Source organism: Lutra lutra, chromosome 8 (assembly GCF_902655055.1).
Source record: "Lutra lutra chromosome 8, mLutLut1.2, whole genome shotgun sequence".
NCBI lineage: Eukaryota > Metazoa > Chordata > Mammalia > Carnivora > Mustelidae > Lutra > Lutra lutra.
In genome coordinates, this window is record NC_062285.1 from 122930298 (window position 1) to 122945124 (window position 14827).

At 34.6% G+C, this 14827-nt stretch overlaps 1 protein-coding gene across 12 annotated transcripts in view; it reads right to left on the reverse strand.

Annotated features, from left to right (window-relative positions):
• The window catches only part of ANKS1B (ankyrin repeat and sterile alpha motif domain containing 1B), a 1143054-nt gene that overhangs the window by 761882 nt on the left and 366345 nt on the right, over window positions 1-14827 (reverse strand). The window lies entirely within an intron of this gene.

Here is a 14827-nt window from a genome sequence, read left to right on the forward strand (position 1 = left end):
GAAAAGAGAAAGGACCCAAATTAATAAAATCATGAATGAAAGAGGAGAGATCACAACCAACAACAAAGACATATAAACAATTATAAGAACATATGAATATACCAGCAAATTTGACAATCTGGAAGAAATGGATGCATTCCTAGAGATGTTTAAACTACCAAAACTGAACCACAAAGAAATAGAAAACTTGAACAGACCCATAACCAGTAAGGAGATTGAAGCAGTCATTAAAAATCTCCCAACAAACAAGAACCCAGGGCCAGACGGCTTCCCAGGAGAATTCTACCAAACATTTAAAGAAGAATGAATACCTATTCCCCTGAAACACTTTTAAAAAAATAGAAATGTAAGGAAAACTTCCAAACTTTTTTATGAGGCCAGCATTACCTTGATCCCAAAACCAGACAAAGACCCCAATCAAAAAGGAGAATTACAGACCAAATCCTTGAACATGGATGCAAAAATTTTCACCACAATACTACCCAATAGGATCCAACAGTACTTTAAAAGGATTACTCACTACGACCAAGTGGGATGTATTCCTGGGCTGCAAGATTGGTTCAACATCCACAAATCAATCAATGTGATACAATATATTAATAAAAGGAAAAACATGAACCATTGATACCATCAAGAGATGCTGAATTGGGGCACCTGGGTGGCTCAGCGGGTTAAAGCCTCTGCCTTCGGCTCAGGTCATGATCTCAGGGTCCTGGGATCGAGCCCCACATCGGCCTTTCTGCTCAGCAGGGAGCCTGCTTCCTCCTCTCTCCCTCTGTCTGCCTCTCTGCCTACCTGTGATCTCTGTCTGTCAAATAAATAAATAAAATCTTAAAAAAAAAAAGAGAGAGAGATGCTGAATAAGCAATTGAAAAAGTACAGCTTCCTTTCTTGATCCAAATTCTTCACAGTGTAGGAATAGAGAGTACATACGTAAATACCATCAAAGGCATCCATGAAGAACCCACAGCGAATATCATTCTCAATAGGGAAAAACTGAGAGCTAAGGTCAGGAATATGGCAGGGATGTCCACTATCACCATTACTATTCAACATAGTACTATACGTCCTAGCCTTGGCAACCAGAAAACAAAAAGAAATAAAAGGCACCCGAATTGACAAAGAGGAAGTCAAACTCTCATTCTTTGCATATGATTGATACTTTACATGGAAAACCCAAAAGACTTCACTACAAAACTGCTAGAACTCATACAGGAATTCAGTATAAGTGTCAGGATATAAAATCAATGCACAGAAATCAGACGCATTTCTATACGCCAACAGCAAGATAGAAGAAAAAGAAATTAAGGCGTCAATCCCATTTACAATTGCACCCAAAACCATAAGATACCTACAAATAAACCTAACCAAAGAGGCAAAGACTCTGTACTCAGAAAAGTATAAAGTACTCATGACAGAAATTGAGGAAGACACAAAGAAATGGAAAAATATTCCATGCTCATGGATTTGGAGAAACAAATATTGTGATGATGTCCACGTTACCTAGAGCAATCTACACATTTAATGCAACCCCTATTAAAATACCATCCATTTTTTTCAAAGAAATGGAACAAACAATCTTAAAATTTATATGGAATCAGAAAAGAATCCGAATAGCCAAAGGAATGTTGACAAAGAAAGCCAAAGTTGGTGGCATCACAATTCCAGACTTCAAGCTCTATTACAAAGCTGTCATCATCAAGACAGTATGGTCCTGGCACAAAAACAGATACATAGATCAATGGAACAGAATAGAAAGCCCAGAAATAGACCCTCAACTCTATGGTCAACTAATCTTCAACAAAGCAGGAAAGAATGTGCAATGGAAAAAAGACAGTCTCTTCAACAAATGGTGTTGGGAAAATTGGACAGCCACATACAGAAGAATGAAACTGGACCATTTCCTTACACCACACACAAAAATAGACTCAAAATGGATGAAAGACCTCAATGTGAGACAGGAATCCATCCAAATCCTAGGGGGGAACACAGGCAGCAACCTCTTTGACCTCAACTGCAACAACTTCTTCCTAAAAACATCACCAAAGGCAAGGGAAGCAAGGACAAAAATGAACTACTGCAACTTCACCAAGATCAAAAGCTTTGGCACAGCAAAAGAAACAGTCAATGAATCCAAAAGACAACTGACAGAATGGGAGGAGATATTCACAAATGACATAACAGATAAAGGGCTAGTATCCACAATCTATAAAGAAATTATCACACTCAACACCCAAGGAACAAATAATCTAATCAGGAAATGGGCAGAGGACATGAACAGACATTTCTGCAAAGAAGACATCCAGATGACCAACAGACACATGAAAAAGTGCTCCGTGTCACTCGGCATCAGGGAAATACAAATCCAAACCACAATGAGATGCCACCTCACACCAGTCAGAAGGCCTAAATTTAATAAATCAGGAAACGATGGATGTTGGCGAGGATGCAGAGAAAGGGGAATCCTCCTACACTGTTGGTGGGAATGAAAGCTGATACAGCCACTCTGGAAAACAGCATGGAGGTTCCTCAAAGAGTTGAAAACAGAGCTACCCTATGACCCAGCAATCACACTACCGGGTACTTATTCTAAAGATACAAATGTAGTGGGACGCCTGGGTGGCTCAGTGGGTTAAGTCGCTGCCTTTGGCTCAGGTCATGATCCCAGGATCCTGGGATCAAGTCCCGTATCGGGCTCCTTGCTCAGCAGGGTGCCTGCCTCTCTCTCCGCCTCTGCCTGCCTCTCTGCCTGCTTGTGTGCTTTCTCTCTCTCTCTTTAAAAAAAAAAAGATACAAATGTAGTGATCCAAAGGGTCACGTGCACATGAATGTTTATAGCAGCAATGTCTACAATAGCCAAACTTTGGAAGGAACCTAGATGTCCATCAACAGATGAATGGATAAAGAAGATGTGGTATAAATCTACACAGTGGAATCATGCAGCCATGAAAAGAAATGAAAGCTTGCCATTTCCAATGAAGTGGTTGGAACTAGAGGGTATTATGCTGAGTGAAATAAGTCAATCAGAGAAAGACAAATACCATATGATCTCTCTGATATGAGGAATTGAGAGGCAGGATGGAGGGGTTGGGGTGGAAAGGAAAAAATGAATCGAGATGGGATTGGGAGGCAGACAAACCATAAGAGGCTCTTAATCTCAGAAAATAAACTGAGGGTTGCTGGGGGTTGGGGGTTAGGGATAGGGTGACTGGGTTATGACTTTGGGGAGGGTATTTGCTATGGTAAGTGCTATGAAATGTGTAAGCCTGATGGTTTACAGACCTGTACCCCGAGGAAATAATACATTATATGTTAATAAAAATAATTTTAAAAAATATCAATAGCATTTTTCACATAACTAGAACAAATAATATTAAATTTGTATGGAATCACAAAACACACCAAATAGCTAAAGCAATCTTGGAAAAAAATGAACAATTTTGGAGGTATGACAATTCCAGATCTTAGGATATACTACAAAGCTGTAATAATCAAAATGGTATGGTGCTGGCATAAACACAGACACAGAGTCAATGAAAGAGAATAGGGAGGTCAGAAATCAACCCACACTAATATGGTCATTTAATCTATGAAAAAGGAAGCAAGAATATATAGTGAGCAAAAACAATACCTTCTATTAATGGGGCTGGGAAAACAGGACAGCTACATGCTGAAGAATGAAAGTGGACCACTTTCTTACCACATACAGAAAACAAATTCAAACTGGACTAAGGTCCTAAATGTTAAGCCTGAAACCATAAAATTCCTAGAAAAGAACATGACTAGTAACTTCTCTAACATTAGCCATAGCAACATTTCTGTAGATATGTTTCCTGAGGCAAAGTAACAAAAACAAAAATAAACTATTGGGACTACATCAAAATAAAAAGCTTTTGCACAGCAAAGGAAACCATCAACAAAATGAAAAGACAACCTACTGAAGGGGAGAAGATATTTATAAATAATACACTAATAAGGGGTTAACATCCAAAAGATATAAAGAACTTACACTATTCAACACCAAAGAAGCCAAATAATCTTATTTTTTAAAATAGGCAGAAGGCCTGAATAGAGAGTTTTCTGAAGAAGACATACAGATGGCAATCAGAGACATGAAAAGATGCCAAACATCAATCATCGTCTGGGAAATGCAAATTAAAACCACAATGAGATATCACCCTACACCTGTCAGAATGGCTGGAAGCAAAAACAAAAGGAATAACAAATATTGGTGAAGATATGGAGAAAAAGGAATCCTTATGCACTGTTGGGAATGTAAATTGGTATAGCCACTGTGAAAAACAATATAAATGTTCCTCAAAAACTAAAATAGAAATATTATATGATCTAGTAATCCTAATACTGGGTATTTACCCAAAGAAAATGAAAACACTAATACAAAAAAAAAATATTCATCCTTATGTTTATTACAGAATTATTCACAACAGCCAAGATAGGGAAGCAGCTGAAATGTTTACTGATAAATGAATGGATAAAGATGTAGTGTGTAGCATACAAAAACACACACACACACATACACGCACACAATGGAATATTACTCAGACATAAAAAAGGATGAGATCTTGCCATGTGCAACAACATGGTTGGACATAGAGAATATTATACTAAGTGAAATAAGTCAAACTGAGCAAGACAAATACCATATGATTCCACTTATACGTGGACTCTACAAATCAAAACAAAGAATAAGCAAATAAACAAAAAGCAGAATCAGACCTATAAATGCAGAAACCAAACTGATGTGTTGCCAAAAGGAAGGGGGGTGGGGCTATGGGCAAAATGGGTGAACAAAAGTAGAGTTATAGTTTTCCAGTTATGGAATAAATAAGTCAGGAGAATAAAAGGTTCATCATAGGGAATATAGTCAGTGGTACTATAATAGTGTATTATGACAGATGGTAGCTACACCTGTGGTGAGCATAGCATAATGTATATATAGAGATGTTAAATCAGTATGTTGTACACCTGAAACACATAACATAGTATGTGAACTGTAGGCAAATAAAAAAATTTTTTTAAAGAGTGGAATCTTAGCAAATCATAATATATATTGAAAATATATTTAGGCCTAAATACATTTTTATTACCTATTGGTATATTAATATAGCTTTTGGGGGCCTTAATTTATTGATGCAATGAATTATATTGATTTTCTAATATTTAACTATGCTTCTATTCCTAGAATAGATTCTTCTCAGCTTATAGGAATTATCCTTTGATAAAACTGTTGTATTCTTTTATATCTTCTATATTTTTGTACCTAGATATATGTATTCATGTGAAAGACCTTATTTTTAAAAATTGGCACAATGTTAATTGGGTTTAGATGTCAGTATTACACTAGTCTCATAAAATAAAATTTTATATTTTCCTATAGCCAGGAATAATTTAGAATTTGTAACTTACAGTGATGTTCTCTTGTCACAGTCATTCTCTTTTTTCTTTATTGTACTTACCTGAAAAAGCCCTATCCTGGCTAAATCTAACCCTCTGACTAAAAGCAAACAAAGCAACTTAACACGGTTGGGAGAAAAATTATTTTCCACTCTCCGAGGTGGCTTCTTTTCTTCTTTCTCCTCCAGCACACCATTTCCCATATCAGTCTCAATAAATTGCCATGTTTATTATTTCACTGAGAAATCAGAGCAGCAAAATCATCAGGTATAAAAAAGAGTATTATATAATGAAAAGGGGTCAATTCTCTAGAGACCTAACAATCTTTATTGTGGATGCACCTAAAAATAGAGAGTTAAAATATATGAGGTAAAAACTGATAGAACTACAAGGAGAAATAGATGAATCCACATTATTACAGATGGATACTTCACAACACTATCAGAAATGGACAGATCCAGAAGGCAGAAAATCAGTAAGGAGACAGTTGAATACCACCAAAAACATCAACAATACCAATCACCTAGATATAACAGACATCTACAAACAACTTCATACAACAACAACAAAAAAAAAACCATACTTTTTCTCAAGCTTACATGGGCATTCACCAAAATAGACCACATTCTAAGCCATAAAACAAACTTTAACAAATTTAAGAGAATAAAAATCACAAATGTCTGCTCTCAGTCCACAATGGCACCAAACTAGAAATCAGTATCAGAAAAATAGCTAGAAACCCACCCCCACCATTTGTAAATTAAACAACACACTTTTAAATAGCATAGAGATCAAAGAAGAAATCTCGAGACATTTCAAAATACTTTGAACTAAATATAAATGAAAATACGACTTATCAAAATTTGTAGGATTCAGTGAAAGTGGTGGGTAAATTATACGATTGAATGCACACATTAGAAAAGAAGAAAGATTAAAATAAATCATCTAAGCTTCCATCTTAGAAAATTAGAAAAAGAAGAGCAAGTGAAAGCCAAATAAACAAAAGAGAAGATATAATAAATTGTGGAGCAAAAACAATGGATATTAAAAACAGGAAATCAATAGAAAAATCAACGAAATTAAAAGCTGGCTCTTTGAAAAAATCAATAAAACTGGTAGCTTCTGGTGAGGTTAACAAAATTTTTTTAAATAACAAAAATTACTAATTCATATATGAAAGGTGACATTACTACAGATCCAATTAACATTAAAAGGATAAACAAGGAATGCTATGAACAGCTCTGCCCACAAATTTGATAACCTAGATAAAATAAACCAATTCTTCAAAAACACAACTAGCCAAAACTCACAATAGAAGAAATAGACTATTGAAACAGACATATCTATTAAAGAAATTATATTGATAATAGTCTTCCAAAACAGAAAGGACTAGGCTCAGATAGGTTCATTGGTAAAATCTCCCAAATATTTAGGAAGAAATCATTCTAACTTTCTACAGTTTCTTTTAGAAGACAGAAGAGTGAGACCAGCATTTTTCTGACACCAAAACCGACAAAAACAGAACAAAAAAAAAAAACCCAAAAAACTGAAAGACCAATAATGTTATGAACATAGCTGCAAAAATCCCCTACAAAATATTAGTAAATCAAATGCAAAAATTTATAAAAAGAATTATACAGCATAACCAAGTGGGATTTATTCCAGACAAGGTCAGCTCAAAATTCAAAAATCAGTTGATGTGATCCATCACATTAATAGGCTAAAGAAAAAAAATTAGTGTATCAATAGATGCAGAAAAAGCATCTAATAAAATCTAACTTCCACTCATGATAAACACTCTCAAAAACTAAAGATGGAGGAAAACCTACTCAGCTGATAAGGAATGGTATAAAAGACTTATGGCTAAGATATTTAATGGTGAGAAACTCAAAATTGCCCACTAAGATAAACAAAGCAAGAATGACCCTTACATCACTGCTTTTCAACATTGTAATGGAAGTCCTTGCTAATACAAATAGTCATGAAAAGGAAATAAAAGATATATAGATTAAGAAGAAAGAATCAAAACTGCCCTTGTTTGAACATGGTATAATTATCTGTATGGAAAATCTGAAAGAATTCATAAAAAACTCCTAGAACTAATAATGATTATGGCAAGGTTTCAGGATACAAATTAATATATAAAAGTTAACTGCTTTCCCATATACCAGCAAAAGAGAGTGGATTTTGAAAGTAAAATCACAATACCATTTACATTAACATTCTCCAAAATGAAATACTCAGGTATAAATCTAATAAAATATGTACAAGACAAAACTCTGATTAAAAAATAAGAACTAAAAAATAGAGATATATTCTATGTTCATGTATAGGTAGACTCAATATGATCAAGATGTCAGTTCTTCCTAACTTGAACTATAGATTTAACATAATTCAAATCAAAATTCCTTCAAACCATCTTGGGATATCAACATGCTGATTCTACAGTTTTGATGGAAAAACAAAAGGCCCAGAACAGTTAACAGGATATTGAAAGAGAAGAACAAAGTTGGAGGAATGTTATTATCCAGCTTTAAGAATTACTATAATATAAACTTTATGAATATGAATCTCAACACAAACTTTATATCCTTCACAAGAGTTAACTCAAAATGGATCAAAGACCTAAATGTAAAACACAAAACTATAGAACTTCTAGAAGATAACAAGAGAAAATCTAAATGACCTATGGTTTGATGGTGACTTAAAAAAATGGTATAATCCATGAAAAAATAATTAAAAAGATGATTTCATTAAACTAAAGAAATGAGAATCCAAAACATAACTACTAGAATGGCCAAAATCCAAAAGACTGACAACACCAAATGCTGAGAAAGATGTGGAAGCAACAGGAATTGTCATTCATTGCTGGTGGGAATGCAAAATGATACAGCCACTTTGGAAGACAGTTTAGCAATCTCTTATAAAAGTAAACATGTTCATACCATATGATCCAGCAATAGTGTTCCTTGGTATTTACCCAAGGATGTTAAAAACTTATGTCCACACAAAATCAATTGTGCTATATCCATAAAAAGTTATGCTACTTGGCAATAAAAAGAAAGGGCAACTAATAAATGTGTGAAATTTAAAACAAACATCATGCTAAATGAACAAAGCCAAGACCCAAAGAAATGCATACCACATGATCCCATTCATATGAGAATCTAAAAAATGCTGAACTATAGTGAAGGCAAGCCTCAAAGAATGCTTAGAGTCTGGTACAAAGGGGATTGGCTACAAATGTACATAAGGAAACTCAGATGATAAGAATATTCCATATATTTTTTAAAAGATTTTATTTATTTATTTATTTGAAAGAGAGATTGAGAAGGGAAAGGAATAGAGGGAGAAACACAAGCAGACTCTGCACTGAGCATGGTGCCTGACAAGACGCTCAATCTCATGGTCCAAGACTATGACCTGAGTTGAAATCAAGAGGCTGACACTTAACTGACTGAGCGACCCAGGTGCCCCTGGAATGTTCTGTATCTTGATCATGATGGTAGTAATATAGTATACACTTTTCAAAATTCATCAAATTATATAACATGATTAATAAATTTCAGTGTAACCAAATTAAATGTCAATACAAAAACAAAAAATAAAACATCAGGCACCAAAATTAATGTTTGGTATTTATTTTCAGAGAAATTACAATGGTTGTATTTTACTCTACATTTTGCTGAAATATTTGGCCCCCTGTAGTGTAATAACATATTGACTTATTTACAGGAAGCTTCGCAGGAACACATTTATTTCCAGAAATGAGAAATGCTTATTCTATCACTACCAAAAATAGTGCTTTCTCACGACCCAAGTGTTCTAAGATTTAAGGCACATACAGGTATGCCTCCTAAAAATTGTAACATTAGTTTTTGTTACATATATGCCACATTACTTTGGAATCACCTAAGTTAATTACTGCAACCAAAATATGAGGGTTTGTTTTTTTTTCCTCATTGGAAGAATAAAAATACAACTGAGTATTCTTGGTATCTGAGCTAAGTAATAATAATAATAAAAAAAAAACTAACAAACATGATAAAAATGTTTCTTTTCTTCAAATTAGGTCTTGAGTATAGAATGGGAAAGGGAATTATATAACTAATTATAAACTTTTTAAAAGATTTTATTCATTTATTTAGAGAGAGAGAGAGTAAACATGCAAGCAGGGGGAGGAGCAGAGGGAGAGGGAGAGAGAAAATCCTAAGCAGACTCCCTACTGAGCATGGAGCCTGTGGGTAGGATGGGGTGGGTGGGACTTGGGAAGTCAGGGTAGGGAAGCTGGAGGACTTGATCTCACAACCCTACTACCATGACCTGAGCTGAAATCAAGAGCCAGGCGCTTAACTGACTGAGCCATCCAGATGCCCATAATTACAAAAATTTAAGATTTTCAGTGGGCTAGGTAGTAATACAGTGGCTATAAATTAATGAATGAAACTGATTTGAAACTCCTTACACCTAGCTTCTTTAGATTTCCAATAAATGAATAACACTACTATATGATTAATTCCAATTGTCTCCCTCACTAGAATTACTCTATTAATGAATGATTTTTTAGAATAAATGACTGTGAAGTTAATTATAAAATTATGTAAATCACAGATAAGCAACAGATAAATTCAGGGCTTCCCCCGCATTAGAGCCAAGTTGTTTCTTACAGATATGCAGCATTTTATGAAACTCCCAGGCAAGTGACATCGTGTATCAACAAATATTTATGAAACTCCTATATTCTACAACACTATATTCCATGTGGTAGGACAAACTCTCAAGGAGTTTAACTTTAGTTGAGGAAACAAAGAACTGACATAGTTTTGGGTATATCTTACTAATACATTTTTCTAGACAACATTGGCACATATATGGCTCCCTTATATTTATATGCCTATTCAAAATTTACCTGCCAATGTTTGGATTGACCTCTTGAGGCCATTTTCTCTTAAAAAAAAATGAGGTGTATCATTCTGCTCTTTAACAAAGAAATAAAAAGGTAAAAGAGCAGAGAAGAAGGAAACAAAGAATACAGGGATGAATTGGGCATTTAACAATTTATTTAGAATAGAATACTAGCACTTTAATTTTATAGGCATTATCATATGAACATAGGGTTTACAACACAAATCCCTGTAAAAATAAAGCAATGCTTCCCAAATTCAAATTCTTTTTACATGAAATTCTACTATATTAAAACATATTACTATTCTTCCTGTTGCTAAAATGGATTTTGATTGTACTCTAAGTTGTTACTATTGAGAATAACTAGAAAAAGTGAGAGCTAGAAACATAAATACAAAAGGGGAGTAAAATAAATGGCGAAGCAGGTAAAGAAGCTTCTGCATTGAATCTTACTAATTCAGTTTTATGAGAAGAGAGGTTGCTGACACATGAAGGCTTCTTCCAATATACTTTAAGATCATCTCACTAGGATCACATTGACACTGTGGTGGTGGAGAAATGGAAGTCAACAATCGCAAGTCATAACATCAGAATGTGACACAGAATCATGTATTTAAAAGACCCCTTAGTATACATATTATCTACAAAAAAGCAAAACAAATGTAGTTTTGACACTGAAACTGAGGGAAACAGAAAGGCTACGAAGTTTCTAATGATCAAGTGTTTAAAAATGGAATGATTTGGGGCACCTGGGTGGCTCACTTGGTTAAGCATCTGCCTTCAGCTCAAGTCATGATCCCAGCATCTCGGGATCCCAGGATCTAGCCTCATACTGGTTCCCTATCAGTGGAGAATTAACTTCTCCCTGTCTTGCTCCCCCTGCTTGTACTCTCTCTGTGTGTCATATAAATAAATAAAATCTTTTTTAAAAATGAAAAAATAAAAATGGTATGATTTTACAAATCTCATTTTTTTTAAAGATTTTTTTTTATTTATTTGACAGACAGAGATCACAAGTAGGCAGAGAGGCAGGCAGAGAGAGAGAGAGAGGGAAGCAAGCTCCCTGCTGAGCAGAGAGCCCAATGCGGGGCTCGATCCCAGGACCCTGGGATCATGACCTGAGCCGAAGGCAGAGGCTTTAACCCACTGAGCCACCCAGGCACCCCTGATTTTACAAATCTCATTACTGCTCATTAAAATGTGTAACATGTCATCTCTAACCCTTTACATATGGTTCAGTCTTTATTGTTTTATATTGGTGAATCAAACTTGTATATTAAATAAGGTCTTTTCTAATTTTATTTAGAATTAGAAAAATTCTAATTATTTAGATAATTAATTAATAATTTAGATAGGGGCGCCTGGGTGGCTTAGTGGGTTAAACCTCTGCCTTTGGCTCAGGTCGTGATCCCAGGGTCCTGGGATCGAGGCCCACATTGGGCTCTCTGCTCAGCAGGGAGCCTTCTTCTCCCTCTCTCTCTGCCTGCCTCTCTGCCTACATGTACCTACTTGTGATTTCTCTCTCTGTCAAATAAATAAATAAAAATCTTTTTTAAAAATTTAGATAAACTTATATAATTAATGTATAATATACAATATTATATAATATATAATATAATATATAATATAATATATAATAAATAGATATTAATTTAGATAAATTTATTTATTTAGACCATTAAATTTATCTAACAAATAAATCTAAATTTATTTGTGACCTCAGTAAAGATAAAATGGGTCCTAAATTAGGGCAGTAGCAATAGCAATGAAAATGGCAGATCACAGAAAATGCTAACTGTTTAAGCTTCATAATGGTGCATGATTATCATGCAGGGCAATTTAGGAGGAAATAGAAGTTTCACATTTGGATATGTCGCAATATAAAGCACTTCTGGTGCATCCAGACCAAGATGTTGATAGCATAAGTAGTTTTAAATAGGATTTATAGCTCAGGAAAAATATCTAGGTAGAAAATAGTTGAAATCATGGGATAGAATTCAATATTAACATTTAGGGACTAAAAGGATAAAAAGTGGTCATCCAGTCCAGCAGTTAAGGAAGGAACCAAAAGAGGTAAGTGTTATAGGAGCCAAAGGAGGAGAAAGAGTAATGAGAAATAAATACATCTTCAGATCAAGTGTACAAGATACACTGGGCCAGATATTACAGTGCATTGCCTACCCTTTCTGTTGTGGAGAAAGTCTTGGAATATTAAAGGTAAAAATAATGAAACAATCAAAGTTCATACAAAAGAACAAATATCTGAAGGTTTCAGCTCTGGAAATAGAAAAAGAAGAGTAGAATGCTACTACTAAGTCTTCAAGACAAATTACAGTGCACATAAAAATGCTTTGAGCTGAACACTCTTAGAATTAATAAAGACCCAGTTATTCAATATAAATTCACGTGATTTATACCAAAGACTCATCTATATTCTATAGAGGGAAAAATAACCATTTTCTCTCTTCTTTCTAAGAGGATTTTTGAACTCTGGAAGAAAGTTTATGATGATTAATAGAAGACTCCAGAAATTTGTGTTTAGAGGGAAAAATATATCTTTTATATATAAAGATACTTCAGGCCAAATATCAATAAAAATATTTTTTATTTGTTTTTTTGCCATAACATTGCAAGTTATATTGAATTTCTGAGAGCCTTCCTACATGAAGCATCTCATACACTAAATGTTTAGCTGGAGGTAAGCTGAGAGTATATGTTCTGCGTCTAGGCTCTCTACATTCTCAGATCACCTTGAGTTTAGTGTTATGATAAACTTTTTTTTTCTTCAAATTTAATCTAAATTCTTATTAATTAATATACAGTGCAATGTTGGTTTCAGGAGTAGAATTCAGTGATTTGTAACTCACATACAACATCCAGTGCTCAACTTAATATCCATCACCCATCTAGCCCATCCCCCACCCACCTCTCTCCATCCACCCTCAATTTGTTCTCTATCTTTAGGAGTCCATTATGGTTTGTTTCCTTCTCTCTCTTTCTTCCCCCTCCCATACATTCATCTGTATTGTTTCTTAAATTCCACATATTAACAAAATTATATGGTATTTATCTTTTTCTGACTGACCTATTTTGCTTAGCAAAAAACCATCTAGCTCCATACACATTGCTGCAAAGGCAAGATTTCATTCTTTTTGACAGATGAGTAATATTCTATTGTGTATATATACCACCTCTTTTTTATCAGTTCATTAGTCGATGGATATTTGGGCTCTATCCATAGTTTGGCTATTGTTGATACCTATGAACATTGGGTGCATGTATCCCTTTGAATCTGTATTTTTGGATCCTTTGGGTAAACACCTAGTATTGCAATTGCTGGATTGTAGGGTAGTTTTATTTTTAATTTTTTGAAGAATCTTCATACTGTTTTCCAGAGTGGCTGCATCAGCTTGCATTCCCACCAACAGTGCAAGATGGTTCCCCTTTTTCCACATCCTCGCCAACATCTGTTGTTCCCTGTGTTGTTAATTTTAGCCATTCCAACATGTGCGAGATGGTATTTCATCAAGATTTTGATTTGTATGTCCCTGATGATGAGTGATGTTGAGCATCTTTTCATGTGTCTTTTTAGTCACCTGGATGTCTTGTTTGAAAAATGTCTGTTCATGTCCTCTGTCCATTGCTTGACTGGATTATTTGTTTTTTTTGGATGTTGAGTTTGTTAAGTTCTTTATAGATTTTTGGATACTAACCCTCTCCCAGATATATCATTTGCAAATATCTTTCCCTATTCCCTAGGCTGCCTTTTAGATTTATTAACTGTTTCTTTCACTGTGCAGATAACATTTTTATCTTGAAGTCCGAATAGTTCATTTTTGCTTTTAATTTCCTTGCGTCCAGAGACATGTCTAGTGAGAAGTTGCTATGGTCATGGTCAAAAGGTGGTTGCCTATTTTCTCCTCTAGGATTTTGATGGTTTCCTATCTCATATTTAAGTCTTTCATCCCTTTAGAGTTTATCTTTGTGTATGGTGTAAGAAAATGGACCAGTTTTATTTTTCCACACATGGCAGTCCAGTTTTCCCAATGCCATTTATTGAAGAGATTGTCCAATTTTTCCATTGGATATTCTTTCCTAATTTGTCAAAGATTAGCTGAACATAGAGCTGAGGAGCCATTTCTGGATGTATTCTGTTCCATTGATCTATGTGTCTGTTTTTGTGCCAGTACCATACTGTCTTGATAACTTCAGTTCTAAAATATAGCTTGGAGTCCAGAATTATGTCCTTCCCACTTTGTTTTTCTTTTTCAGGATTGTTTTTGCTATTCAGGGTCTTTTGTGGTTCCCCCCAAAATTTTAGGATTGTTTGTTCTAGCTCTGTGAAAACTGTTGGTGGTATTTTGATAGGGATTTCATTAAATGTGTAAATTGCTTTGGGTAGTTTAGACATTTCAGCAATGTTTGTTCTTTCAATCCATGAGCATGGAATGTCTTTCCATTTCTTTGTGTCTTCCTCATTTTCCTTCATAAGTCTTCTATAGTTTTC